This window comes from Cervus canadensis, chromosome 14 (assembly GCF_019320065.1).
Source record: "Cervus canadensis isolate Bull #8, Minnesota chromosome 14, ASM1932006v1, whole genome shotgun sequence".
In the NCBI taxonomy this organism is placed as follows: Eukaryota; Metazoa; Chordata; class Mammalia; order Artiodactyla; family Cervidae; genus Cervus; species Cervus canadensis.
In genome coordinates, this window is record NC_057399.1 from 35,330,501 (window position 1) to 35,357,267 (window position 26,767).

At 41.1% G+C, this 26,767-nt stretch overlaps 1 long non-coding RNA gene across 1 annotated transcript in view; it reads left to right on the forward strand.

Annotated features, from left to right (window-relative positions):
* The first annotated feature begins 9,609 nt into the window (after positions 1–9,609).
* Positions 9,610–26,767, forward strand: part of LOC122453172 — a 175,273-nt gene continuing 158,115 nt past the window's right edge. Inside the window, exon 1 of the long non-coding RNA XR_006272967.1 lies at positions 9,610–9,728. This is a non-coding gene — a long non-coding RNA (uncharacterized LOC122453172). The remainder of the gene's footprint in view (positions 9,729–26,767) is intronic.

Sequence of the window (26,767 nt, forward strand, 5' to 3'; positions counted from 1 at the left end):
TTACTGTTCTATTATTTGATTGTTTTATTTTAGACATTATCTATTGAGCATGGTGTGAATATTTAGGTTTCTAACACTTCATCTGCACACATACAGGAACTTTCACTCCTCCTAAATTTATATTAATTTATTTAGGAGGAATTACTGAGGTATATTAAGTCTTCCACACTTTCCACCTCCTGGTTGCTCCATGGCTGCAGTGAAATGAACTTGGGAAAATTCTGGGAGATGGTGAGGGACAGGGAGGCCTGGCGTGCTGCAGTCAGATACGACTGGGTGACTGAACAACAACTAAGTACTCAGCTGTGTTCTAGGCAAGGTGATGATAAAGATAGCCAAAATAAACCAGGCCCTTGCCTTCATTGGGCTTATGTTCTAATAAGAGAGACCAAAGCAACCAAATACTGATATACACCATCAGGGAGATAATAGCTTGGTGGGGTGGGCAGGAGTCAGGGAGGGCGGGAGTAGGGTGACATGTAAAGAACAGAGGATCAGAAGTGTTGGTTTCAATAAGATTATTTTGTTTGCATCAAAGGGGTCAGTATTTACCTTATTTTGAGTATGTAAATTCATTTTATACGTGCGTGCATGCTCAGTCACTTCAGTCATGTCTGTCTCTTTGTGACTCCATGGGCTGTAGCCACCAGGCTCCTCTGTACGTGGGATTCTCCAGGCACAAATACTGGAGTGGACTGCCATCCTTCCTCCAGGGAATCTTCCCAACGCAGGGATCCTGTGTCTCTTAAGTCCCCTGCATTGACAGGTGGGTTCTTTACCACTAGCACCCTGTATTATGATTACATTTCATTTCTTGTAAAATTTCCATTGTCTCTGGAATTAAGCATTGCTTTGGCAAGAGGACTGGGTGCAGTGTTGGTTTGCCTCTCTTTCTATCACTTAATCATTGGCAGAGTCTCAGTTTGCAAAATGAGTCTTACAAGGCTCAGGCGAGGTAAGAAACCTACCAGTTCCACAGCGCACCCACATTTTCCACCTCCTGGTTGCTCCCTGGCTGTTCTCCATCACCTCTCCTCCTCCTTCATCCTGAGAAATCCCTTCGCCTCTCTCAGGTGTCAGAGCCCCCTTACTTGATCCATGCCTTCCTCTTCCTTAGATAAGATTCTCCTTTTGATGGAGTATATCTCCAGCAGTTTCCTGGGAAAAAGTGCTTTCAAAGTACATTATTTATGAAGCTTTGCTTGAAAACATCTTTATTCCATCCTCACAATTGAATATTAATTTGTGTAGGTAGAGTATCTTAAATTGAAAAATATTCTCCTTTAGAATTTTAAAGACATTACTCTGTTATCTTTCAGCTTCCAATGTTGCACTTGAAAAAGTCAAATACCATATTGCCTTTTTAATCCTTTCTATGTAAACTGAGTTTTGTTTTTTTTCTTTATCAGACTTTGAGGCTGGTTTCTTGATGGCTAGTTCTACAGTCTTGGAAGAGTATCCTTGGTGAAGACATAGGTTCAGGTTCAGGGTCTAGGCTCTCAAAATCTGAAGTTCTTGTCCTTTGAATCATTTTATGATCATTTCCTTCTTACTTTCACCTGCTTCTTTTTCTAGAATAGCTATTAGTCAGCCATTGGACTGCCTTGGTTGATTCTCTAAATTCCTTCTTGTCTTTCCTCTCTTTGCTTTCTTCTCCTTTTGGAAAACTTTCCTCATTTTACGTTTCAGCTCTTGAGTTGAATTTTCTCATCTTTTTAAGTAGAAAATTTCAGTTTTATAGCAAAGTTGAAAGACTTTTACAGTAAAAACCCTCTTGTACTTAAATTTAAATCTCCAGTATTATTTTTTTTAATTATCAGTGTCTTTTTATAGTATGTTAATTATTTCTACAGATAACATCCTGTTAGTATTTCATAGATGTGGCATTTTCTCATACCTTTCTAAGGCTTTGTTTTTAAGTTTTACTTCACTCCTTTTCTGTTTCCTCAAGGCTACTTCAATTTTTCTCTTTGCTTTCAGCTTTCTCTTGAAGCATTTCTTTCAAATGTCTGGTTATTTGTTCACATTAAGAGTAAAGAATGGCTGAACAGTTTTAGCACTTTTTCCTTTCTTCTGGAAATCATCCAAAAGAAGCAATAAGAATGGAAAATATTGAAAAATCCACCTTTAGTAAAATTAGTAGACAGACTCCAAAATATTTTCAAAGGAAGCCAAAAATAGATGATTTTGCACTAAAGCCCCCCAAGGCTGAGTAGAAACAAGCTGAGAAGAAATTTCACTGGAAAGAAAATAAAACATCAAAACCAGTCTCAGAAACTGCCCACAAAAAAAAAAAAAAAAAAAAATTACTACTTCCTGATGGTGGGCAGAATAATCTGTCGGCTGAAGGAAAAATAACCTAAAAATTGGGAGTTAAGTTTTATTTGGATTTGACTGTAGCTCAGGAGACAGTCTCTCAGATAGTTCTGAGGAAACACTCCAGAAAGGTAAGGGAGAAGCCAGGATATATAGAAGTCCTTTGCTAGAAAACAACAACAACAACAACAAAAAACAACAAAAAACAAATGTACTTGAACATCAAATGATTACTGCCAGTCACAGAGAACAGACATCTCAAGTTAATGATTTTAGTGCTTTTCTATGTATGGGAAGATTCAAGGATCTGGGTTCATTGAAATCATTCCTTAAATATGCATCTTAATTATATAGAGACAATATCCAAAGCACAGAATGATTCCTATTTTTCTCCATCCTGAATTCCCCTGATGGCAAACCTTTGATGGGAAGCTGCAATGGCCAATGGCTTGACCCTTGTAGAACTGAGATGGTGGGCAACATTCTCTGTTTACTGTGATGGCAGACAACAGCCCCTGTCCACAGTGCTGAAGGAGTCAAAACTGTTCCTTGATCTCTAGAGGATGTGGACGTTAGGAAGAGCAAGGTGAGACAGAAGCCCCCTCCTTAATTCATTTATTTGAGAAGCAGAGGAAGCAGGGCTACTTGAAGTATCATAGAAAAATGATATTTGAAGGAGTCAGAGTACATACTGAGAGCTTTTTGTTTTGAAAACCTGCTAGCATGGAGGAATGCTGCCTTGGTTCTTCTATACTCTTACAAGTTACTGGTCTGGGAAAGCCAGATCACTCATAGACATATATGTATCCAATCAAATTAATATATGACAGTATACATTCAATACATATGTAGACATACAGGTAAATCATCTGTCTAAATATATGCATACACAAAATACTATACACAAAAAAGAGGAAAAGCAAAAGTTATTAATAATAAGGTATAGTCCCTTAAAATGTTGCCATGGAAAAACTGAAAATGCTAAACATCCTGGACCAATGTGAAGCAACACTCCTTGCTATAGCTATTCTGTGGAATCAAAGTTTCTTTCAGATTAGCTGTCCCTAGACTTGACTGAGGCAGAGAATGGGACAGAGGATAGTAGCAAGCTCTCTTGGTCACAGATTTACAGTCTTGATCTCCAATCAACTTACCAATACTAAAAACTGATATTTTGATCTCCATCTGTCACTTTCATCTGTCTTACTTAATTTGTACTCAGAAGGAATTACTACTTATTGGGTTCTTCAAATATGTAAGTACATAAAGAAAAAATAAGATTTAGGGTGTTCTGTAATAGTGTTGGAGGAATGCCCCAGTGAGTCATAATCTTACTGCTAATGATATGAATGGGGTGGGACTCTGTTAAGTGTGTCACTGCTCTGGTCTGCCTCCTGTTCCACAGAATTAGATGCTGAGACCCTCTTTGGTCCTATAGCATATAGAGCAGGATACTAGTAACACATCAGCCACCAGTACCTTGAAACAGATTGCCTGGCCCAGTGGATTCTTTTATTCTGTATCTAAGGAGGGAGGTTAAGGAGACTTTATACCGATACCATTCCTTCTCTCTTTGTTCAGTGAACCCAAGTACATATGTATTTTTCACTTATACTGATTTCTGTGTGTGGGTTTATGAAGACAGATGAAATGATTTACTACTGAATTCTTATGAGTAGAGATGATAATTATTTATTGTTGAATTCCCCAAAAGTCAGTATAGACACCAATATTGTAGGAAGAACAAGAAAAAAGATTTTTGAAATTAATTTGATATTTAATGAAAAAAGAATCATCATCATCTTTGGGGGAAAAGTTAAACATTTGTTTTACTTTTAATTACTTATGGATGAAATATCATATTCTTTTTAGTGTTTACAGCCTAGAAAGATCTTAATCTAGCTAGACTATGTTTTCCCTATCCTTAATTTCTCTAATCAAACCAGGGACCCACTTTAACAGTTTGACAGTTCTGTTTCTGATAACGAATGTGGAACAACATTATGCTTTGTATATTCCAAACCTGTGAGTGATTTAGTGAGACTCAGCATTCCTAAGTCAAGAATCAGTTTCTAAGTGAGAACCTGAAAGCCAGACCCTAGACCATCAGTGATATCACCAAAGTAAAAATTGATGAAGGCCCTAGGTAATAAAACTTATTCTAGTATTTTAAAAGGCTTCCACACTGGAAGGGTGTTACATCAGTTATTGATTAACCTTTCATAAGTAAATGTACAGGTTTTATCAGACCATGGACTGTGGCGTTCAGATTGCAAGTCCTCTGGAAGAATCTCAAAAGATAAGTAAGAGGAGTTTTTTTAAAAAACATAGATATCTGGTCTCCACTTTCAGAGATCCTAAATTAACTGGTTCAAGGAAGGGTCACCTATTCCTGTTAAGTCACTAGATTCCATTAATAATTAGCACATTAGGACTCAGCAGAGAGAGGTTTTGGCTGTGGTGCCTGGGTCACTGGGGAACAGAGGGAAGGGGTGTGTCAGTGGAGTGTCATCATCTCCATCACAGCACAGACCCCCTGAACACACACTCAAATAGCAAGTGTAGCAGAACAAGGCATGATCTCCCCCTTAGACTCAAGACCTATAACCTGAGGCATGGCTACACCTCTGATGAAATATGTTCTGATCCAGCAGTCTCTGTAACTCCATAACAACCCCGAGGGGTAGAAATGGAGGCTTTGAGTCACTTGCCCAAATTTATTCCAGTAAGTGGCACCCCTGGCTTTACCAGCCAGATGTGTCTGATCCCAGAGCCCAAGCTCAGTCTTCTATAAAAAGGGCATGGGAGTCTTCTACCAGGTAAACCTTCCCAGTATCTTTTTAGAAGACAAACTGAGTAGGTAATAGAATGTTCTGCATCCAGCTCAATCTTCTAGGAGGAACCATCCACATTCTGGGAATTCTCCTGGGCCAGTAATCTCCCCTCTCCCAGCATGACCCAGGACAACCTGCCATGGGATTAAGCTGGAAAGTCCTGGGCTTGAGGAGACTTGGCCACTGCTTGTTTTCTTAATGCACAGCTATAAGCAACAGAGTTTATAGTTGCAGATGAATTTTTCCCCTTATTGCAAATGGTTTTGATTTAATAATAACATTTTCCAAGCTATTGGCCCATAATGAGGATTATTGCCTCTGGGTATTTAACACAGGAGAAAAGAAATGGGCCTGCTTCACCGTGTAAATAGCTGCCACAAAGCCTGTAGCAGAAGGGCTGGAGTGACAGGTTTCCTACAGCAACACTGTCTGGGCAACTGTTACGAGGCAGGCTGTTAAGTCTCACTCTTTTGTTTAGCCAAGGCTCAACCAAGTCTCCATGGATGACTTTGCTGGGAACTGACTCTCAAAAGCCAAAACCCACTTTATTCTAGGGCTCTAAGCAGAGGCTGTAAAGAACTGGTGAATTTGCAGACTGAATCAGAGGTGGCTGTGCCAAGGCAAGGACAGGAGATGAAGGGGTCTTGGGTGCAGAGGAATTTGAAGGAGTCAATATAGAATTTTGGAGATGAAGGAAAATGACAAAACTGAATGCCAGATGTAAAGCTAGGGACTGTTCTGCTGTGACCTCTTTTAATCCTTAGATCAGCTAAGTCTCTATGGTAGATGCTGCTGTTATGCCTGTTCTGTGAGGAAACTGGTACCTTCTCAGATGCAGAAGAGCTTTTCTCAGGACACAAGAAGAATTATGGAAGCAGAGCATGGATTCTGGTGCAGGTCTACCTGGCCCAGAAGCTCAAGTGAATCCTGGCTCTCTACTTGTGGGAAGGGTAGCCTCAAGCACTCACCTGAAGCTTTCTGCTCTCCCACGTTAGCAACTGCCCTTTCTGAACCCTAAAGTTCTCTTCGTCTTCCCATCTCAAAGGCCAGGGGCCAGTCTCTCAGGTGTCTCAACTAGGGCTTCTATCTGGATGGGTTTGCTGTCAGTCATCTGCTCCCTGGTGAGAGTGTGTCCATGGCTTCTGTACCCTGGAGGTGCTGGCAGCCTAGACATTCTTTAATGCTTTGTGACATGAACTCTTTCTGAGACCTAATATTTATAGCCTCCCTTTACAGAATGGAATTGAACAGCAGGGAAGTGTTTGGGAAGACAAGACACATTTCCCAGGGTTGCCTGGACTTTCTAGGGGAGAGCTTCCAGCTGCTTAAACCTGACTCTGGTGACTAGCCTCAGAGTCACCTTTTCCGGAGGTGACTTTTCTGAAGTAGCTGGGGTAGAGTAGTTGGGATTTGACCAGTGTTCTGTTCAAAAGGCAAAATTTCCCCCAATTTCATGTTCTCTGTCTTCTTCACACACACAGATTCTTTGCTCAGGATTGTTCCAGTCACTGGAGCAGTCTGTGGGTTCTAATCTACTTGGTGGTTCCTTAAGTGATTTTGAAGTGCATTTTCTATTTGGAAAGAGAAATTCAAATGGCCCTGAGTGTTGCCTTATAAAAGAGTGTCCCATCTGAGCTTGGTCACAGTAACTGAAAGTGGCATCTGTGCAATCTGCAATAGACAAATATGCTGCAGCTTTCTTTCTTTTCTTTCCCTCCTTTGTTGGGCTTCAATTTTGGTATGTTTTTGGAGAGTAGGGCTTCCCAAGTGGCTCAGCAGTAAAGAATCTGCCTGCAATGCAGGATACACAGGTTCAATCCCTGGATCAGGAGTATCCCCTGGAGAAGGAAATCGCACCCTGCTTCAGTATTCTTGCCTGGGAAATCCCATGGACAGAGGAGCCTGGCGGGCTATAGTCCTTAGGGTTGCAAAGGGTCAAACACGACTGAACACACAGACTTTTTATTTATAGGGGTAATACCACCCTTCCAAGTACAAAAGTTTGCAGACTGTACAGTCACCTAGCACCCTTCTAGGGCCCAAACTTCCTGGCCTGAAGCTCCAACAGGAGTGCTGCCCAGTGGGTCCAAGCTGAGGTGTGGGCAGGGTACTTGTCTGAGTGGCCAGCACCATGAGGAGCTAGAGGAAAAATGTCAGGCACGTCCTGGGTGTGTTGGGGCCTCATTTCAAGCAGGTAAAGCCATCATCAGGTCCAGGAGAAAAGAAAGGAAAGTGGTGAAGGAAGTTGGTCAGAACCCAAAGATGAAGGAGAAGAACTGCTGGATGCTGAAGTCGAATAACAAATGAAGAGCATTAGCATGGAGCATCCAGAACAATCACCTTACATAGAATATGGAACTCTTTTTCTTTTGCATCAGTCGTGAGATGTGTGTGTGTGTGTGTGTGTGCATGTCTGTGTATGCATGTGTGTGGACACACACAGGTAGGTGCCAGTGAATACACAGAGGTTTAGGATGAACAAATAGTAACCATCTTAAATCCAGCTTCAAATAGTCAATCTCAAATCCAGCTTCACAGAAGAAGGGCAAGGTTTTCAGTATTATGTCACGAACTGAACAGGGAATGGTATCTGTTGCCAGGGCTGAGGTAGGGAAGGAGGAGGTAAGGAATTTTGCACCCAGGGTGCACACAGAGCCCCACCTCAGGGTCCTTAATTTTAGTGCCCAGGTACAAAGGGGGATCTAAAAAGCTACAACTGCCATGAAGCCATCCTGTGCACAATTGATCAGAGGAAAGAGAAAGATGCCTTTTGGAGGAAGCCTGAGTATAACCTGCCAGGAGGCCTCTGGAGTCTAAGGCTCACAGGGAAAAGGGAGGGAACACAGGGCCCTGCTGTAACAACAGCTGAACTGGGAAGGAGCTCAGCACACAATTACTCAAATGTCCCAAAGGCTAGAGAGGTCTGGAGAAACAAGGGGGACATGTCAGAATCTTACTCTTGACCTTCAAATCCCTTCCCAAATCGACTTATCTTCAATCTCTGAAATTCCCCTTTATCAATCACATTCTCCTATTACATTAAATTGTCAGGATTGCAGGCGAGTGATCATAATTTGCCCCATTTTCTCTTATTCTGCTGTGATTGTTTCTCTTTCATGGGCCCTTAATCTTCTTTATGTAACCTTGATGTCAGCTGGGTCCCTTTCTCTCCTAGATTTCTAGAATGTTTGATTCAGTCCCAGGAATGACAGACTCCACAGTCTTCCCTCAAATGTCTGGTGAGTTCACAGGTCTAAAGCCCTGTGGGCTGATGAAGAGCATTCATGATGAAGGATCAAAAGAAACTCCCTTCTTGCCAGGCCTTAAATCAATTAGTTGGCTCTTTTCTTAAAGGTGTGAACAAATGTTTTAGATCTCTGAGATAGACTCAGTCAAAGGGTTTTTCCAACAAAGTTACTTTCATTTTTGACCCAAGAGAATATCAAGTAATAATAAGTTATTTCCCATCCTGATTTTTCAGGTCTCTGCTAGAGAGGTTTCTGTCTTTGTTTCAAATATTCAAACAGTTGAGGCTTATCTGGCCTGTATTAGGAGAAGCAGACAAAAAGATTTCAGCCACAGCAAAGTCATGAACCGTATATAATCAGCACTTCCAAACACTGACATTTTCCAGTCCTGTGGTCACTGCTGAGTGCAGCATTTTAACAGCATCATCTTTTAGGATTTGATTAAGGAAGGGTTTTCATATGTTTAAGGTTCAAGGTTCGTGGCCTCTGAGGCAAGATTGTCCAGGCCCTTGGCTTCATTGTCTTGGGCATTGTACATATTGACTCTAATTCTTTTATTTTCAACCTGGTATGAGAAACTTAGGACATTCATGAATTTCCATAAGAAACATTTTCACATGACAGAGAACATGGTTTTCTGCCTCCTTCTAATCCCCTTCCTGTTATAATTCTCCCATTTTTCCTCATTTCTTCCTATATGAATTTCTGTGTGGGAACTCTCACCTCTTTCCTTTCTATTATGAAAAGTATCTGAGCTTGCCTGAGCTTCTGGCATGAACTCTGGTGCCCAGTCCCTCAAGATCTGCAGTAGAAGCCATAATCTTATACTTAATGTTACCCATCCTCCATCAAGGGTATGATGGGTTAGCACTAGAAATATCTGTCTCCTGTGGTTATTTTGCTTCTGGATCTTTCATATTCTTACTCTTTTACTTCAGCTTTGAAGGTGAATCCTCTAGTTGATCTTTAGAATCTAGAAACTGCCGTGAACTCTGTCAGGGGGACTTGGCAACTGTAGAAGTTTCTCTGGTTTGGGCTCAGGGTCTCAGTATAACCACATGAATACTAGCTACCAAGGCATAACAACTGTACAGTTTCTGTCACGGTGTTATGCATCCTGGGTAGACCCGGAAGCCACTCCCTTGTCTCTGAAGCTACAAATTTTCTTAATTGAGAGAAATAAAATTCTCAGTGCTTATCTGACACAGCTGGGTGCAAGAAGGTGCTAATGGACCAGTGACTGCCTCAAATACATTTTAATGAGACTACTTCCAAGAAGCTATGTGCAACTGAGATAAGAATATGAAAGAAGTCTAGAAGCTGGAAGGAGGTAAGAGAGACAACAGAAAAGGGTCTTTGTTTAGGTCTCGTGGGGAGTAATGAAGATAGACCTTAAAGGGCAAATGTCTTTCAAAAATTTTCACTGCCTTCTACCCTGGGCACGCTTTTTCTTTTCTATCCTCCAGGCTTTCTGCAGAAGTGAAAATTACAGCTTAATTATGCAGGCAGTGGAGAGTAGCTGCCTGCTATGAGCATGAATCATTCATTTATTACAAACCAACATATCTTGAAGTGTCCTGTGGACAGGGTGCTATGCTGGACACTGTTACTTACATGAGGATGAATCAACTCACCCCTAACCTGCAGGAGCTTGCAGTCCAGTAGGTAATCAGATAGCCAAACAACCATAATGTAAGATGTGTTGAAGCAGTTAGGAAAATACATGCTATAGTTATGTGTGCTACAATACATAGTAGGGAGTAATTCTTACCAAGAAAATCAGTGATTTTTCAGCTGGAATTCAAAGAAACTTTCCAATTGGTTACAAGGGTGAGGGGGCATTCAAGAGAGAATGAATTCTGAAAATATGAAAGAGAAAAGCATTTTTGCAAGGCCTGAGATGCTGGATATACAGAAATATAGAATGTGCAGAAGGATCTTAGGAGATAAGTTTGAAAAGATATTCTGGAACCTGATGAAGGCCTAAGAATTTTTGGCTTTTTCCTTTGAGCAACGGGAGAGTCATCCAAGGTGTTTAGGCTGAAATGATAAGAACTGTGTTGTAAGAAATCACACTGGTGGCAGTGTAGACTGTAACAGGTTGTACCAGAAGCTATTTCATTCAGCAAGTAAGAAATATAGAGAATACAAGACTTGATGTGGACGTGTGCTGAAATTATGGTAGTGGAGATGAAGAGAAAGAGGACAGTTGATAGCATATTGTTGTAAGAAACCAATTAGCCTCAAGGATATGGTGAAATTTTGAAGAAAAAGGAGAATTCTTGCCCTCTCTAGAGAAGACCTCCGTATTGAGAGAGTGGAGACTAGCTTTCCTTTTACTGGATGAGCCCGAATTAACTACTAAGGCATTTGACTGCTATGTCCCTAAGCTCCAAGCTTTCTAATTACCTCAGAGCTACTTTTAGTTCCTAGATTTATATACAACTCATCAGTGCTTCTTATTTCCCTTGTTCATCCAGTGCTCATTAGTCTTTACCAAGGAAAAGAAGCATGATTAGAGGGTTAAACCACCAGTCCTTCCTTTCTGACACTCAGATCCTTCACATTAATCGTTTGCATATGTGCTTGTTTTACGTAGTACAAAGATAATTTCCCACAACCCACACTGAAATGACAGGAGTACAGCGTGCAGCATGGGCAAGAGGAGATGGGAGCGCAGGAGGAAAGACTCAAGGCTCTCTTTCTTAATGGACGGTTCTGGGAGGCAGTGTCCAATTTGGACCATCAGTCGAGCCTAAAATATCCTCCTGCCCAACACCTGGCCTCCTTGGCTCCATTCAACTGTTACTGGGAATTTTGGAAGCACAATTTGGCTGGTATGCTCTTTGGAGAGCTCTGCCTGGGGTCAGATCCCAGCCATCATCACCGGTTGAAACAATGTGGAAGAATAATACCCATAGTGGAAAATACCAGCAGGGATTGTCATGACAATTCTCAGTCTTCTTATTTTATTTTTTTAAGAATATGTAAAAGTAAAAAATAGTATCTTCATGAACTCAGCCCACAAAGCACATAATCAGCTAGAGAATGATCATCCTTGGAAAGACATGTACATTATTTGAATTTTGAGTTGAATTCAGAGGAATCTTGAAGGAACCTAAGGAATGGTAGGATGCAGAAACACACAGCATCATGGATCTTTGAGTGAAAAACCATCATGGGGGTGGGTTTATCTGAGTAGGGCTCTGCTGAGAATGACATATAGCATTAGAGTATTTTACCTGAAAATTCTCCTTATTGACTAAAATGCTCATATTCCCTGCTTTCCCAGTCCTTCTCTAGGCATTTCATCTTTAGATGAGATAGTTCTCACACACAGTAAGTTCTCAAACTTACTGTGTGTAAGAATAATCCGAATTAGATATTCTGACTCAGCTGATCAGAAATGGGGCCCAGGGATCTGCATTTTTGAACTGCATTGTAGGTGAATTTAGCAGCTCATTGCTTCTGTTTGGCTGATGGTGACTCTGCTCTGAGGTCTTCTTCTTTTGCCTCTTAGCTGTCCCTGAGATGGAGGGCCGGGTGTCTGTGTAGAGTTCAATTTTCCCAAAGTTAGAAAACCTCCAAACATGTTTACATTTTTGAGCTCTTTGAATCTCACATCCACCTGCAGCAAGGAATGAGAAAAGAGAGGAAGCCAAAGACTGCAAGTTTCATGTAAGGGTGATCATCATTCCTCCTGGGGTAATAGGCTCCCCTTGGAGAAAGAAATTGCAAATTACTAATAGTTCATATGGCAGAAAATTGCAAATTCCAAGCAAAATAAATATGTTCTTCCATTTCTGGAGTTTGCAATTGAATGTAATGTAGGAGGGTGCAGTATTAATAGGCAGCTATCAAATAGAACAGTAGTATTAAATTACATAATCAATTTAATGTTCTGGGTCAGTTAACAAAGAAATCTGTTCTCTCACTTCCACTAATTTGGACTTTTCAATATCCCATTCACAAGTCTCTCTCTCTCTTGTTTTGTAACTTCTGGGAAAGGCTTGGTATATCAAGTTCTTCCATAATCATCTGTAACAGCTGTATAAGGGATCCCAGACTAGCTGACCTTTCTCCTTTTGCAGTCTGAGGGTTGAAATGAGAACATAATCACCCACAATGAGCTGGCTGAGCAAAGTTGGGCCAAGCCATCAAATGCAGCTGTTGACTTTCCACAGGATTGATCTCTTTTGCCTCCCAGGACACTTCAGGATATATGTGTGCAGGATATTTGGCCATGTGTTCAGAGTAGCTGTATGTATGTATATGTATGTGTATGTTCATATACACATGGTGGTGGGGGCAAGAAAGACAGAAATTAAAAATGGGAATTATTTAGCTTTTGGGCTAACGTTTTCTGTTGGAAAGCCATCTGGTTCTTTTGCTCCAGATAGTGGTAAAACACCATGTTTCTTCTCAAGTGGCAACAACAAATAAGTTTCTCTCATGTGCTGAGTGGTAAGTGGTTATTTGAAGCCCTGTGCTGAGAAGGATTCTGAGAATGAAGCAGTCTTAGTCAGAAAGACTGATGACTGGTACATTCCATCACTCCAGAGGAGGTTGTAGGAGGTGAGCTTTATAATCCTGGGAAATGTCGTTCCTATATGCCTCAAGCAAATGCCATGATTTAAGGCCTGGGGCTGGAGAAGTAGAAGCCTTGGAAAATAGTGTGCACTCTGGTTTCCATGTTCAAAATAGCTTAGTGTTAGCAAACTCATTCATCAATGACTTGAGTGCCTACCCATTGCTAGGCACTGTGCTATGCTTGGGACAGCAGCAGGGAACAAGATAGCCGAATCTGAGCTGAGCCACAGCTGGAAGGTGAATGAACATATAGTCCTTGGGGTCACAAGTTCCTGATTGGTATAGAATAGTGACAGCTGACCCCCCAGTAAGCATACAGAACAAATCTGATACATCATTAAACACTTCTGTTTTATGAAAGTTTGACTGTGTATTCATTAATACTCACAAATATGAATGAAAGTGCTTGCCATGGAATGAAAACTGGGCATGGATGTGACATCCTCGGACATCCTGTCAAGTTCGAGCTCAGATTCAATAGTGTGGAACACTTACAAGTCCTTAAACATCAGAGTTCATCATTCTGGAAGGCACAGTGATAGAAAAAGCCATTTGATGCTTTGACCACATCTTAGTTCTGAAAGTTTCCCATGTGAAACAAGGCATAGTAGGATCAGCGAGGAGACTGATACAATGATACTGCGTTTAGTAGTGAGGAGAAAAAATATCAAGAGTTTTTCTAAGAGTAAAGGCTTTTGGAAAAGAATTTGTTCCTACAACATGCCTGTTTGTTCAGGCCCTAGTCCTTGACATTCCTGTTCGTAGAAGGTCAGAGGAGTAGCCCAGGGTCTTCTCAGATGCTCTGAGTTCTGAATAGAGCTGCAGGCAATATTTATTACTTACTTGTATAGGTTTTCTACATTTAAAGATAGGAAAAATATAAAAATCAAAGCCATTTCCCTCTACTCTTCACCATAAGTTGGTACATAGTCTGGTAATAATCCCAATTAAATCTGACAGATTTAATCATTTAATTCTGCTACTAGAACACTTATTTAGTTTTTTTCTTAAGCCATGTTCTGATTTTTTCTTTCCATTTCTCTCTGCTTGGCATTATCTATGCTTCAGCTCTTCTCTGCTGATGCATGTTTAAAGGAAGACTATGTTTTATTTTGGAGGCTTAACTATTTAACAGTGGTCCTCCGCTCACACAGTTAATTGCCATAGGAATATTTGCTATATAATGGCTCTCTATATACATTAGGAACAGTTCTGGGCAGGGTGAAAGAAAATTTGTTTGCCACCTTGTGTGGGTTAGAAAATTTTGAGTTGTTTTATTCACAGTGTCCTCTGGGAAGGAAACATGCTTCTTGATAAAATGCTTAAACAAGTCTCTAATACACTTTAAGGATAAGTCCTTATTAATCCTCCCAGTTAACTGTCAGCTGATCATCAGTCAAGAATCCAGTGACTTTTAACCAAACATTTTTGTCTCTTTACATCAGTGATATCCCATGACGTATGATGTCTCATACATCATACAGTGATTGTATGAGTATTCCTATTTCATATTATATGTAAGAGAATATGCAAATATTTCTAAGAATAGTCTTTTTTCCTTGTGTGCAAGGATGAAATAAAATCACACTCATAATTAATTGAATGAGCTACAGGAGCTTTCTATGGGCTTCTTTTGTGGCTCAACTGGTAAAGAATCCGCCTGCAATGAGGGAGACCTGGGTTCAATCCCTGGGTTGGGAAGATCCCCTGGAGAAGGGAAAGGCTACACACTCCAGTATTCTGGCCTAGGGGTCCACGGGGTGGCAAAGAGTTGGACACAACTGAGTGACTTTCACTTTTCACTTTCATAGGAGCTTTCTATACACTCTCTTCAATCTTCACAGTTGTCCTGTTGGTTCTTCTTTCATCCCTTCTCACTGATGAAAAAAGTAAGGTCTGGAAAGCTTTCTTGGGAAAGCATAGCTACTAAGGAGCTGAACTTGGATGGATTCACAGTTACAGCTATCTCATTCTAAAACACTTCCCCCAGTGCAGCCCTATCTCTCTTTCTGGATTGACAGGTTTTCTGTTCTCATTTTCTTGAGTGCCTTGTGCTTTTCAGACATGCAAAGACACACTTCAGGCTCCATAGTAGGCAGATCTAGGGAGTACCTTCTGCTTCACTTGTATCATTGCTGTGGATTGGTTGGCTCCCTCAGAGCATTTTGGTCTTTGTGATGTCTGCATTCTGGGAGGCTGTGGACAGGAACAAATCTAAAAGCCCAGGGTTGGAACCTCTGCCTGTCTTTGTGTGAGAGATACTTGTAGCTACAGTCTATTGAGTCAAATGGTATATCTAGATCATGTCCTTGAACCCTATTATAGGAGATAATAATATCTCCTATATTGCAAAGTAGATGTTATTTCTCCTTTATATGGAGGAGGAAATTGAATTTCAGAGGATTAGATTAATATGCCCATGTGCACAAAGCTGCTGAATAGCACAGCCATACACTCCGCCTTAGTGTATGAATGAGGAAAGAAGTTGTAGGGTTTTCCCCCCTTTTCCCATTTATCATCACATTCTCCCTTCTGTCTTCTGAAGTTATCACAATGAGGCCATGGCTTCAACAGGTGGAAGCCCTCTTTGAAGATTAATTTGTGTTTAAATTTTATAAGAGGGCACATGACTCTCCTCTGAAGGACCCTTCTCCCATTCCATCTGTTTGCTGTCTCTTGGGCTACAGTGTAATCATTTCTGAGAAGTTTTTCCTTACTTCCCAGGAGAAAAGGAGAGACATTTCAAGAGTTTCTATGCCTGTGATGATAATAATTGTGGTGCCTAATCAGGTAGCTACTGAATTCAGTGCAATATTAATTTGAGTTCTTCAGGTTGTCACTTATGGCTTCTTGTGTACTTGGCCCAGGTTGTCAGGGTGGGGAGGTGGTATCCTAGTGGGAAAAGGAGGCATTAGCTTAAGACTGAAAGATGGCTTAGCAGCTGACGGCAAAGCTACGGCTGAACCAGTGGTTCCACAAAGCCATGTTAGTCTAGGGTGGTGTCTGTCCCAGGCTCATGCACACACTCAGAACTTCTATCTGGGTTTGAACGACAGCTTTGGGGACATTTCCAGAACTCAGGTTCCTTGTCTGTAAGATGAGTATCACACTAGCTCTTCCTTTAGAGGACTGTTGGCAGGAATAAATGAGATAAAACCTTCAAAGCCCTTTGACCAGTGCCTGGCACACAGGAAATAGTCAATAAACAGAATGACCTTATGGCTTGCATTTGCCCGGGACTATCTTGGTTTATGCCTATCCAGTGGCACCTTGATACTGTCAGAAGTATTGTGATTTAGACAGTATATTTTATGAGCATCCTACCACCAAATGCTGACTATTATCATTCCTGTAAAATATCATCCATTCAAATGTAAGCAACCCAGAAGTTAGTCAGGAGAGGAAAGAGAGAATCAGAGGGTTTAGCCAGATGCCAACCAGATCAGAGGAAGTTTCTGTAGACAGTTGTTTGGAGACGCTGACATGGTCAGTGGATATTCTGCATTCTAATGTGTTCCCTCTTCTCCTGCATTCTCATGCAGATCTGCAAGACTCTCGCATTGGAGGGGATAAACAGGTGCAGAGGCCGAGGCTGTAGAGGAACAGAGTAGTACCTGTCCTCCTGCCCTCCTGTCTGCTAACCCACAAAGAATAGAGTCTGATTAAGGGGGGAGTCAGAACAGGTCCTCAGCTGCTCTCTTCCTGTCTTCCTGTTTATTTCCCTCCCTTTCTTATTAGATCTCATTTCCACAGTATAGAATGGTAAATTTTCATCTTGGTTCTCATTTTCTGTTACCTAACCAGTTAACCCATTAACTTTGTGCCTTTTAACTCTTTCTAAAGTTAATCATCCATCTCCCCTGTGGAAAAAAGGTCACTTTCTTTAAAGGGCAACCACTTTTAAGAATTAGCCCGCTTTGATCTTAAAATGTTTGAAGAACCTTTCATCAAGGCCCTACCAAAAGGAGCTCTTTTGTTCGGCTGCCCTGTCGAATCATAAATTTGACCCCAGCATCACCACCCTTAAATCCAGGCGCTAACTCCAGATGGAAGCTGTAGTGATGCTGCAGCTCCTTCCCCCCATCCCCTCACCACTGCTGCCCCGTCCTTCCTAGTGATGGACGGTGAGACACAGCCTCTGCAGTCGCTCAGGTCTAGCATAGGAGATGATGAGAAGACTGATCACTCCTGTCCCAGGGCCTGATCAAGTGATTCCATCTGGCTCACAAGATGCAGGTGCACCAGGCCACAAGGGGCACGAAGCTCAAAAGGAGATCAAATCTGTCAGGCTGCAGAGTGGTTAAGAATTCAGATGCTGTAGTAAAACCGCCTGAGTTCAAAGCCTGACTCCACTACCTACCACCTGTACAACCTTGGCCAAGATGTTTAAATTCTCTCCACCTTAATTTTCTCAGCTGCAAGTTGGCGATAGCAATCAACTCTACTGGTATTTTTGAAACAAACGTATTGGAGTGTGGTTGCTTTACCACACTGTGTGAGTTTCTGCTGTACACCAAAGTGATCAGCTCTACATATACATTATCCCCTCTGTTTTAGATTTCTTTCCCATTTAGTCACCATTGAGCGTTGAGTAGGCTCCCTGTGCTATACAGTCGGTTCTCATTAGTGATCTACTTTATGTATAGTATCAGTAGTGTTGGTTTCCCTGGTGGCTCAACGGTAAGGAATCCACCTGTAATGCAGATGACCTGGCTTCGATCCCTGGGCTGGGAAGATCCCCTGGAGAAGGAAATGGCAACCTATTCCAGTATTCTTGCCAGGAAATCCCATGGACCGAGGAGCCTGGTGGGCTAGTCCATGGGGTCGCAGAAGAGTCGGACATGATTTAGCAACTAAACAACAACAATCAATAGTGTATATTTGTCAATCCCAGGCTCCTAATTCATCCCACCCCCTCTTCCCCCCTTGGTGTCCATATGTCTGTTCTCTTCATCTGTGTCTCTATTTCTGCTTTGCAAATAAGTCCATCCATACCATTTTCTAGATTCTGTATACATGCATTAATATGCAATGTTTGTTTTTCTGACTTAACTTCACTCTGTATGACAGTCTCTAGGTCCATTCACATGTCTGTAACTGATATTTTAAAGAGTTATATGAAGTAATATATGTAATTACTTAGCATAGCACTTAAAATGGGATGTTCAAAGCATTGTAATTATTATTACTTTCATGGCCATGTTTTTTTAAGTTGGAGTTAGATTCCCTTGGAGTACACTTACATGAGTGATGTGTGTTTACATATCACAAATATATCATTTAAAATATTTAACCAGCAGTATGCTGAATAAGTGTATATATTTTAGGTCTTGTTTTGCCTTAGGTTTTTGTGTGAGTCATTAAATTTTGCTTCCTTTCTTTCCTATCTATACTCATTAATATATTTGTTTAATCCTTAGGACAATTCTATGATATAGATATCATCCACATTCCCTTTCTTTAAGTGGGGGAAGAGGTTTATGATACTAAATAATTTGTGCCAGATTACTTAGCCAGTACACAGTAGGATTTAAACCATGGTGATGTTGACAACAAGACCACTAGATTCTTCAGAAGTAGCTTCAACTGTATACTTAAATTGATTAAAAATAGTGGTTTTATATATCCTTTCAAAGCTTTTCCTTTTCTTTTTGTTCACTCTTTTCTCTTAAATGTAAAACACTTTGATTGTGAGTGTCAGGGAAGAAAACATTATTGGGTTCATCTTAGATGGAAAGAGTAGGGAGCACGGCTCAGATTCTAGCATACGGGCCTCCTCCTACAATCTCAGACCACAGAGCCTGCATCTTATTTGGAACTCAGTACATATTTCTTGAATACATGAATGAATTAAAATCAATTTACATCTTTCTCATCTTTTGATCTTCATAGCAGATGTTATAATATCAATTTGAGAAAAAAGGGAATTGAGTCTTAAAGAAGGTCAGGGTCTTGCTCAGAGTCGCAGAACTAATTAATAAAAGAAACAGGGCTAGAATCCAGTCCCACTTACTGGCAACACTGCACAGATACCCTCTTCTGTTTATCTGCTCAGTCCTGCAGCACACAAACCAGAACACAGACACACCCGGGCAGGAAGTCGTTCTTAGAACTGCTATTCAAAACAGTTCGCTCTTCCCTTTAGAATCTGTCATCCACCCCTTCCTTTTTGCTGTTTTCTTCTTTTCTGGATGACTGTTCACACCCCATGGCAGGCAAGCTGATGCTCCCCAATAATGTCAGCAGAGGTCTGGTGCCTCCATTATGTTTGGTTAGGCAAGATTCTTGTTCTGTGACAATCTGCAGAAAACACACATTATAAATCAGAAGTCTGCGGAAAGTCCAGGAATGAAAGAAACTTCTTGCAGACGTGAGGAGCTCAGAGCTCATTTGTGAATCCCTGAAGGAAACAAAACAACCTAAACAAAACTGTGACCTTAAAAATCACATTTCCTTCTCTCTCCGAGGAACTTGTCTGTACCATTTGTTTGCCGCTTACTATATTCTCCTCTGTGCTGGCTGAGTTCCAAGGAGATGGAGTCCAGTCCCTATTTATCCTTCAGGCTGAGGAAAGGTATGAGATAGGAGGGAACAAGGAGGACTTAGAGAAGCTGAGACATGAAGAGGCTCCCTGAGCAGTCAGTATAGGATAATGGTTAAGTGTGTGAATCTCAGCATCAAACTACCTGGGTTCAAATCCTTATGCCACCACTTAGCAGCACCCAGGGAGCTTCACTGCAGACAACAATGGGTTTCGTTCAAAACATCTTGAGTATTAATAGCTAGTGGAATCCTAGGTCTTGACATCCTGTGGTGGTTGGAAAAGCAGGAGGGAAGCGTGGGCACCTGACATAACACTCGTAAGAACTAAGGGTTGTGTTGTGTTTCTCTTGTGCAAGCACTTGCTCAGCTTCCTGAGTGTTACCTCATAGCGTTAAACACTTCATTCTTTCCATTTACTAGATTCTTAGGAGTCCTTCAAAGGGCTCTAGTTTCCTAGACTCAGGGTTCCTCACTGTTCTTTGCCATGATACTTATTTTGCCATAATCTTGTCCTAATGACTTAAATTAACCTCCTAGGCTTACGGTCAAGCATCAAATGGAGAGTTTATGCCTGATGATAAATACAAACAAAATAAGAACAGCTTAGAAAGGGAAAACCTTTTCACCTGATAGAAATAAGGAAGAAAAGCTGTTCTTGCTAATTATGGTCCCAACATACTCAGGCTTTACCAGCAGATGGCAAGAGATGTTATCACATAAATGTTTCACCTCACTTTTGCCTGAAGCCTGAATTTAGTGATTCCTTATAAAGTGCCCCAGACTATTAATTCCCCATAGTGGTTCTGTGTAGACATGGGGAGACATGATTTTCCAGTGGCATCTCTAGATGTAAAGTTTGGACAATTATTCCAATCACTGGGCCTTAATTTGTCATAGTGCAGGGACTGTCTGGGGGTTCAGAATGGAAGGTTGCAACCTAAGAGTTGTGCTCTGATAGGTAACATTGCTTGGTCATGAAGTGTTTTGCATTCACTAAGTTACTAAGGTTACACACACATAGCCTATTTCTTACTGAAGCACAAAAAAATACTATCCGAGTGATGCTATTTGGCTCAATTCAAGTTCTGTAACACTTGGAACAACTCTTGGCCTCAGGCACCTTCAAGGTGACTGAGTCTGCTTCATTGTGTCAAGCTTTCATGTTGATGATATTTCTCTCTGGGTTTTTAGAAGATTCTGCCCAAAACTGCCTTTTAATATGTCTTTCCATTCCTGCCCCATACTCCACACATGCATTTACAAGTCTGAATTCCAATTCTAAAGCCATTACATGAGTCCCTTTCTCATCCTCCCTGGAGGTTCTTTTGCAGCAATATCTGCAAAAGAGAGACTGGAAAGGTGAAGGGGAGAGGGCAGTGCATAGCTTTACCTGCCAACTGTGATCAACATGAGACACCCTGGATCAACCACTGTTTCAATCTGCCTCCGTTGGATGTGCCATTTAAAACCTATCTCAAAGGAACCCAGGGTATAAGAGAACCAGAAAAGGAAAATGTGGAAGCCAAACATGCTAGTAAATCTGTGTGAATTAAGATAGAGGGCGGAGCCAGCCAGGATTCCTTGCTAACTCTGGATCAGAGTGGATCCATCTCTCCATCAGACGTCAGACAGAAATTCTGTAGCCACATCATTCTCCTTCCTCAAACACAACCCTCTTGTGGACCTTGGTTCACACTGGCTTGGTGAGGAGGATGGAGGGGTCATACTGTCATATTCACTTGCCCTGAGCCCTACCAGCATTGAATACAGACACTATTCTCTACCAGACAGCTTGTTCTCACTATATGCCTTCAAGTGTAGTAAGGAGTTTTGTTTGACAGAGAACATCAGCTCACAGTAGATTTGCAGTGAACAGATGGGATTTGACAGGGATGTATTTGAATGCAGCCCCCTGGGATGGCGACCCCCAATAGCTGCTGCATTTCACAGCTGGAAATGTACAGGGCATATCTTACACAGATCTAGTGCACCCTCCTCCTAGTTATTTCTATCAGACAATATAATGGGGCTAAATCATGGACCTCCCCAAATTCATGCATTGAGATCCCAGCCCCCAATACTTCAGAATGTAACTATATTTGGTCCTAGGGTCTTTTAGGAGGGCCTCAAACAGTATCACTGGTATCCTTATAAAAGAGGAAGAGACACCAGAGGCATAATGGGACAAGCATTGAGGACAAAGCAGGGAGAAGGTGACTGTCTGTAAGCTAAAGGGAAAGGCCTGGAACAAATCCTTCCATCATGGCCCTGAGATGAAACCACCCCTGCCAGCTCCTTTATCGTGAACTTCCAGTCTCTAGAACTCAGAAAATTTAAATTTCCTAAAGTCGCTTATTCTGAGGCATTTTGTTATGGAAGTCCTAGAAAATTAATGCTTCCTTCAAATCACCTCTAACAAACTAAGCATAAACAGATTTCACATACATAGCTCTCCCCAATCCTGGATCCTCCTACGGTAATTCCTTCCAATGAGTGACTTTCACTGTCTTTTAAATTTCTTACAGAAAGAGCTACCCTGATCATGCATCATTACTAGAAGTTTACTGTATGATTCCATACAAAACCTGTCTGTCCCCTATAGTTTGGGATACTCAGCCTTCTCTATGGGCTCATTCTTGTATCCAAAGCCAAGGATATCTATAGGCCTCCAAGGTCTATGCAGTTCTTCTACCCCACACTAGTTGGTTTGGTGCACAGGTTCCCCAACCAGACAAATCAGCCATGATATTTACTAGTTTCATGAGCTTAAGGGCATCATTTAACCTTTCAAAACTTAAGTATTTGCATCTGCAAAAGGGCATGATCATACTTTGTTGGGCTCTTGTAAAATGATGCATGTGAAATACTTGGCTCAGCACACGACACATGGCAATTACTCAGCAGATATTTGTTCATGTTGGGTGTTGATCATTATTGCTATTACTGTTTTTGGAAGCTCCTATAACTATGCTCTAATTTCCATTTGTTGAATACCTTAGCACTCTTGAGTTACACTCAAGCAGTTTCTCTGATGTGAGGTCTTTTCTTACTAGTCTCTCTTTTATTATTAATCTCCTTACAGATACAATTGTTGTCTCTATAGCACCCTAAATCTACAAGCCTTGGAGGGTTACTTTCGGTACTCTTCAGAAAGCATAAAGAAGGCAGGAGGAAACTTTTGAAAGGAGGCAATGGATATGTTTATGGAATAGATTATAATGATGGTTTCATGGATACATACTTATCTTCAAATTCATCATGTTGCATATTAAACATGTACAACTTTTGAGGTATGTCAACCCTACCTTAATAAATTGTTTAAGACAGAAAGCAAAGGGTAGGGCCAAGTATGTATGGGAAAGAAACTTGTTCTTTTTGGCAATCGCCTCAAAAATGTGTTTTTTTAATGTGTTTATTGAGATAAAGAATCAAACTTTTCAGCAGTAAGCCTGAATTATATGTATCATGTGTTCAGACACTACGTTTATAACAAAAATACCTCAGAAAAAGACTGTGTGCTATAGTACAATTTAAATATATCATGTGAGGATCTCTATTATCAATTTAATGTCTGACATGCATGGATATCCTCTATTGAGGTGTATGCTCCTCACAAGCACAAAAACTCAGTTAAAAAATAAGTTAAAACATTTTAAGAACATGAACTATGTGCTGTGCTATGTGTTTCTCATGCCACTGTTTAAGGGAATTATTCTACTTTACAGATGAGAAAGTTGAGACTCAGCATTTTGACAAATGAAATTTTTATGATTACTATGAAATTTATTCTAACACAGTTAAACAGTGATTAGGTAGGTAAGGGAAGGAGGGAACATTCTTGTTGTACTAAGAGAACATCCTCATTAAAAAAAAGAAAAAATATATAAACAAAAGTGAAAAAAATTGCCTAATCCTACAACCTAGAGACCATCACTTCTAGCATTTTCATTGATAGCACAATAATTGTGATTTTTACAGGAACCTCTCAATCATTCATACTAATGTAAGAGAGAGATAAGGGTAGAGAATCTAAAAATCATTTCTGTCTGTGCTGTGTGCTTTGGAGAGTAGAAAATTAACCTTTTAATCAGGTTCTGCATAGGCTAATTACTAAAATTACTTTTCCAGTCCCAACCGATCCTATTTCAGGGCAGAGTCTCAGAAGCGTTTTGGTGACAGGGGATTAAACATGTGTTGTAGCTAATCCAAGTGAGGGTTCTACACATGGATAATTAAGATCTGACCATGGAACAACAGCTCACACACTGTGGTATCGTAGGGGCTCTCCAGTTTTTCAGAGGCTCTATGCTTAGAGATCTTGAAAATAGATTTGATTCAATTCACCAGGCATTCCTGGAAGACTGATTTGCTCTGCAATGTGCTAAATGTCCAAGAAGTAGTCCCTGGTTTTAAGGGACATACAATCTAGTGAAGGAGATGGGTACACATCCCACTCCTTTTAACAATAGTAATAATGATAATTGGAGCTAATACTACTTGAACACTTACTGAACTGAGGTCCCTTTCTCTTCTAAGCCCCTTAAATGTGTTGGCTCATTTAATCCTCATATAAAGCATAGTGTAATAAGGGAGAAATACTATGCACTTAGAGGAGAAGGAATGGTTTATTCTGAGTTGGGAGATTAGGAAGGCTTCAAGGACTGCTGTCACAGATGGAAGCTCATGGACTGAAGGGACCTCTTTACAACCCTGATCTTATAAAATGGGTGGTATGAGCTGCAGTCCTCTGCTGCATCTTCCTCTTCCTCCCAGCGTTGATGACTGGCTAGCTCACAATGCATCCCCCTCTAGGAGCTGTCTCACCAACATGTAGGATAGACTCTCTGGATAGAGCCAGTTAGACCAGGTGTTGGTTCCAGATCAAGCTGGGCCATTTAGATCCTTCCACTGAGTTATTTCAACCAAACTTATGGGGCGCACATTAGTCATTCTCTGGCAGGAGAAACTGAGTAATGTGAAATTCTAGATCTGTTGAGGTGACCCTGACAATAGGCCACTAGGACCTTCTGCTTGGGGAGAAGTTATTGACCCCCAGGCCCAGCTCCTGGTTCCATGTCCACTTCCCTGTTCACTTGGAGACCACATTTCCCAAGGGCCAGTGAGTGAGTATGGAAGGCACAGGAAGGCAGGCCTATTTCTGTGTGACAGGCAACTTTGGGCCCAGCAATCCATATCTGCATAGCTAAGACTTTCTTGGAATCACATTTAGCATATCTGGTATACTTTCTTCCTCCTCTCCTTCACAAGGCCAGACCTGTAAAACATCATGATGATTCTTCTGATTGCTGGCTCCCTCCTCTATTCCCTGCGGTGTTTTCCTTCAATAAGTGTGTTGCACATCTAATCCCACCCTGAATTCTGCTTCACTGAAAAAGTGAATTAATGTTGGAGTTTATCTTCACTTGGTATTTCATCTTTAAATTTAGACAGAGTTTCTTTATATTGCAGCAGCCATGTTCCAAGAGTAAGCACAATGAGTGAGCATTGTCAGACCTTATATTTACTGTTGCCCAGTTGACTGTGGCAAGTCATATGACCAAGACCAGAGTAAATCTTCAGTTTAGTTCAGTCGCTCAGTTGTCTAACACAGACTGTTTGTGACCCCACTGATTGCAGCACACCACACCTCCCTGTCTGTCACCAACTCCCAGAGTTTACTCAGCCTTATGTCCATTGAGTTGCTGTTGCCATCCAACCATCTCATCCTCTGTTGTCCCCTTCTCTTCCCACCTTCAATCTTTCCCAGCATCAGGATCTTTTCAAATGAGTCAGCTCTTCGCATCAGGTAGCCAAAGTATTGGAGTTTCATCTTCAACATCAATCCTTCCAATGGCTATTCAGGACTGATTTCCTTTAGGATGGACTGGTTGGATCTCCTTGCAGTCCAAGGGACTCTCAAGAGTCTTCTCCAACATCACAGTTCAAAAGCATCAATTCTTTGGCACTCAGCTTTCTTTATAGTCCAACTCTTACATCCATACATAACTACTGGAAAAACCATAGGCTTGACTGGATGGAACTTTGTTGGAGAAGTAATGTCTCTGCCTTTTAATATGCTGTCTAGGTTGGTCATAACTTTTCTTCCAAGGGTAAGTGTCTTTTAATTTCATGGCTGCAGTCACCATCTGCAGTGATTTTGGAGCCCCCCAAATTAAAGTCAGCCACTGTTTTCACTGTCTCCCCATCTATTTGCCATGAAGTGATGGGACCAGATGCCATGATCTTTGTTTTCTGAATGTGGAGCTTTAAGCCAACTTTTTCACTGTCCTCTTTTACTTTCATCAAGAGGCTCTTTAGTTCTTCTTCACTTTCTGCCATAAGGGTGGTGTCATCTGCATATCTGAGGTTACTGACATTTATCCCAGAAATCTTGATTCCAGTTTGTGCTTCATCCAGCTGAGCATTTCTCATGATGTACTCTGCATATAAGTTAAATAAGCAGGGTGACAATATACAGCCTTGACATACTCCTTTTCCTATTTGGAACCAGTCTGTTGTTCCATGTCCAGTTCCAACTGTTACTTCCTGACCTGCATAGAGGTTTCTCAAGAGGCAGGTCAGGTGGTCTGGTATTCCCATCACTTTCAGAATTTTCCACAGTTGATTGTGATCCACACAGTCAAAGGCTTTGGCATAGTCAATAAAGCAGAAATAGGTGTTTTTCTGTAATTCTTTTGCTTTTTCGATGATGCAGCAGATGTTGGCAATTTGATCTCTGGTTTCTTTGCCTTTTCTAAAACCAGCTTGTAAATCTGGAATTTCACAGTTCATGTATTGCTAAAGCCTGGCTTGGAGAATTTTGAGCATTACTTTACTAGTGTGGGAGATGAGTGCAATTATGTGATAGTTTGAGCATTCTTTGGCATTGCCTTTATTTGGGATTGGAATGAAAACTGACCTTTGCCAACCTGTGGCCACTGCTGAGTTTTTAAAATTTGTTGGCATATTGAGTGCAGCACTTTGACAGCATCATCTTTTAGGATTTGAAATAGCTCAACTGGAATTCCATCACTTCCACTAGCTTTGTTCGTAGTGATGCACTTGACTTCACATTCCAGGATCTGGACACATTACACCATCGTGATTATCTGGGTCATGAATATCTTTTTTGTACAGTTCTTCTGTGCCTTCTTGCCACCTCTTCTTAATATCTTCTGCTTCTGTTAGGTCCCTAGCATTTCTGTCCTTTATTGAGCCCATCTTTGCATGAAATGT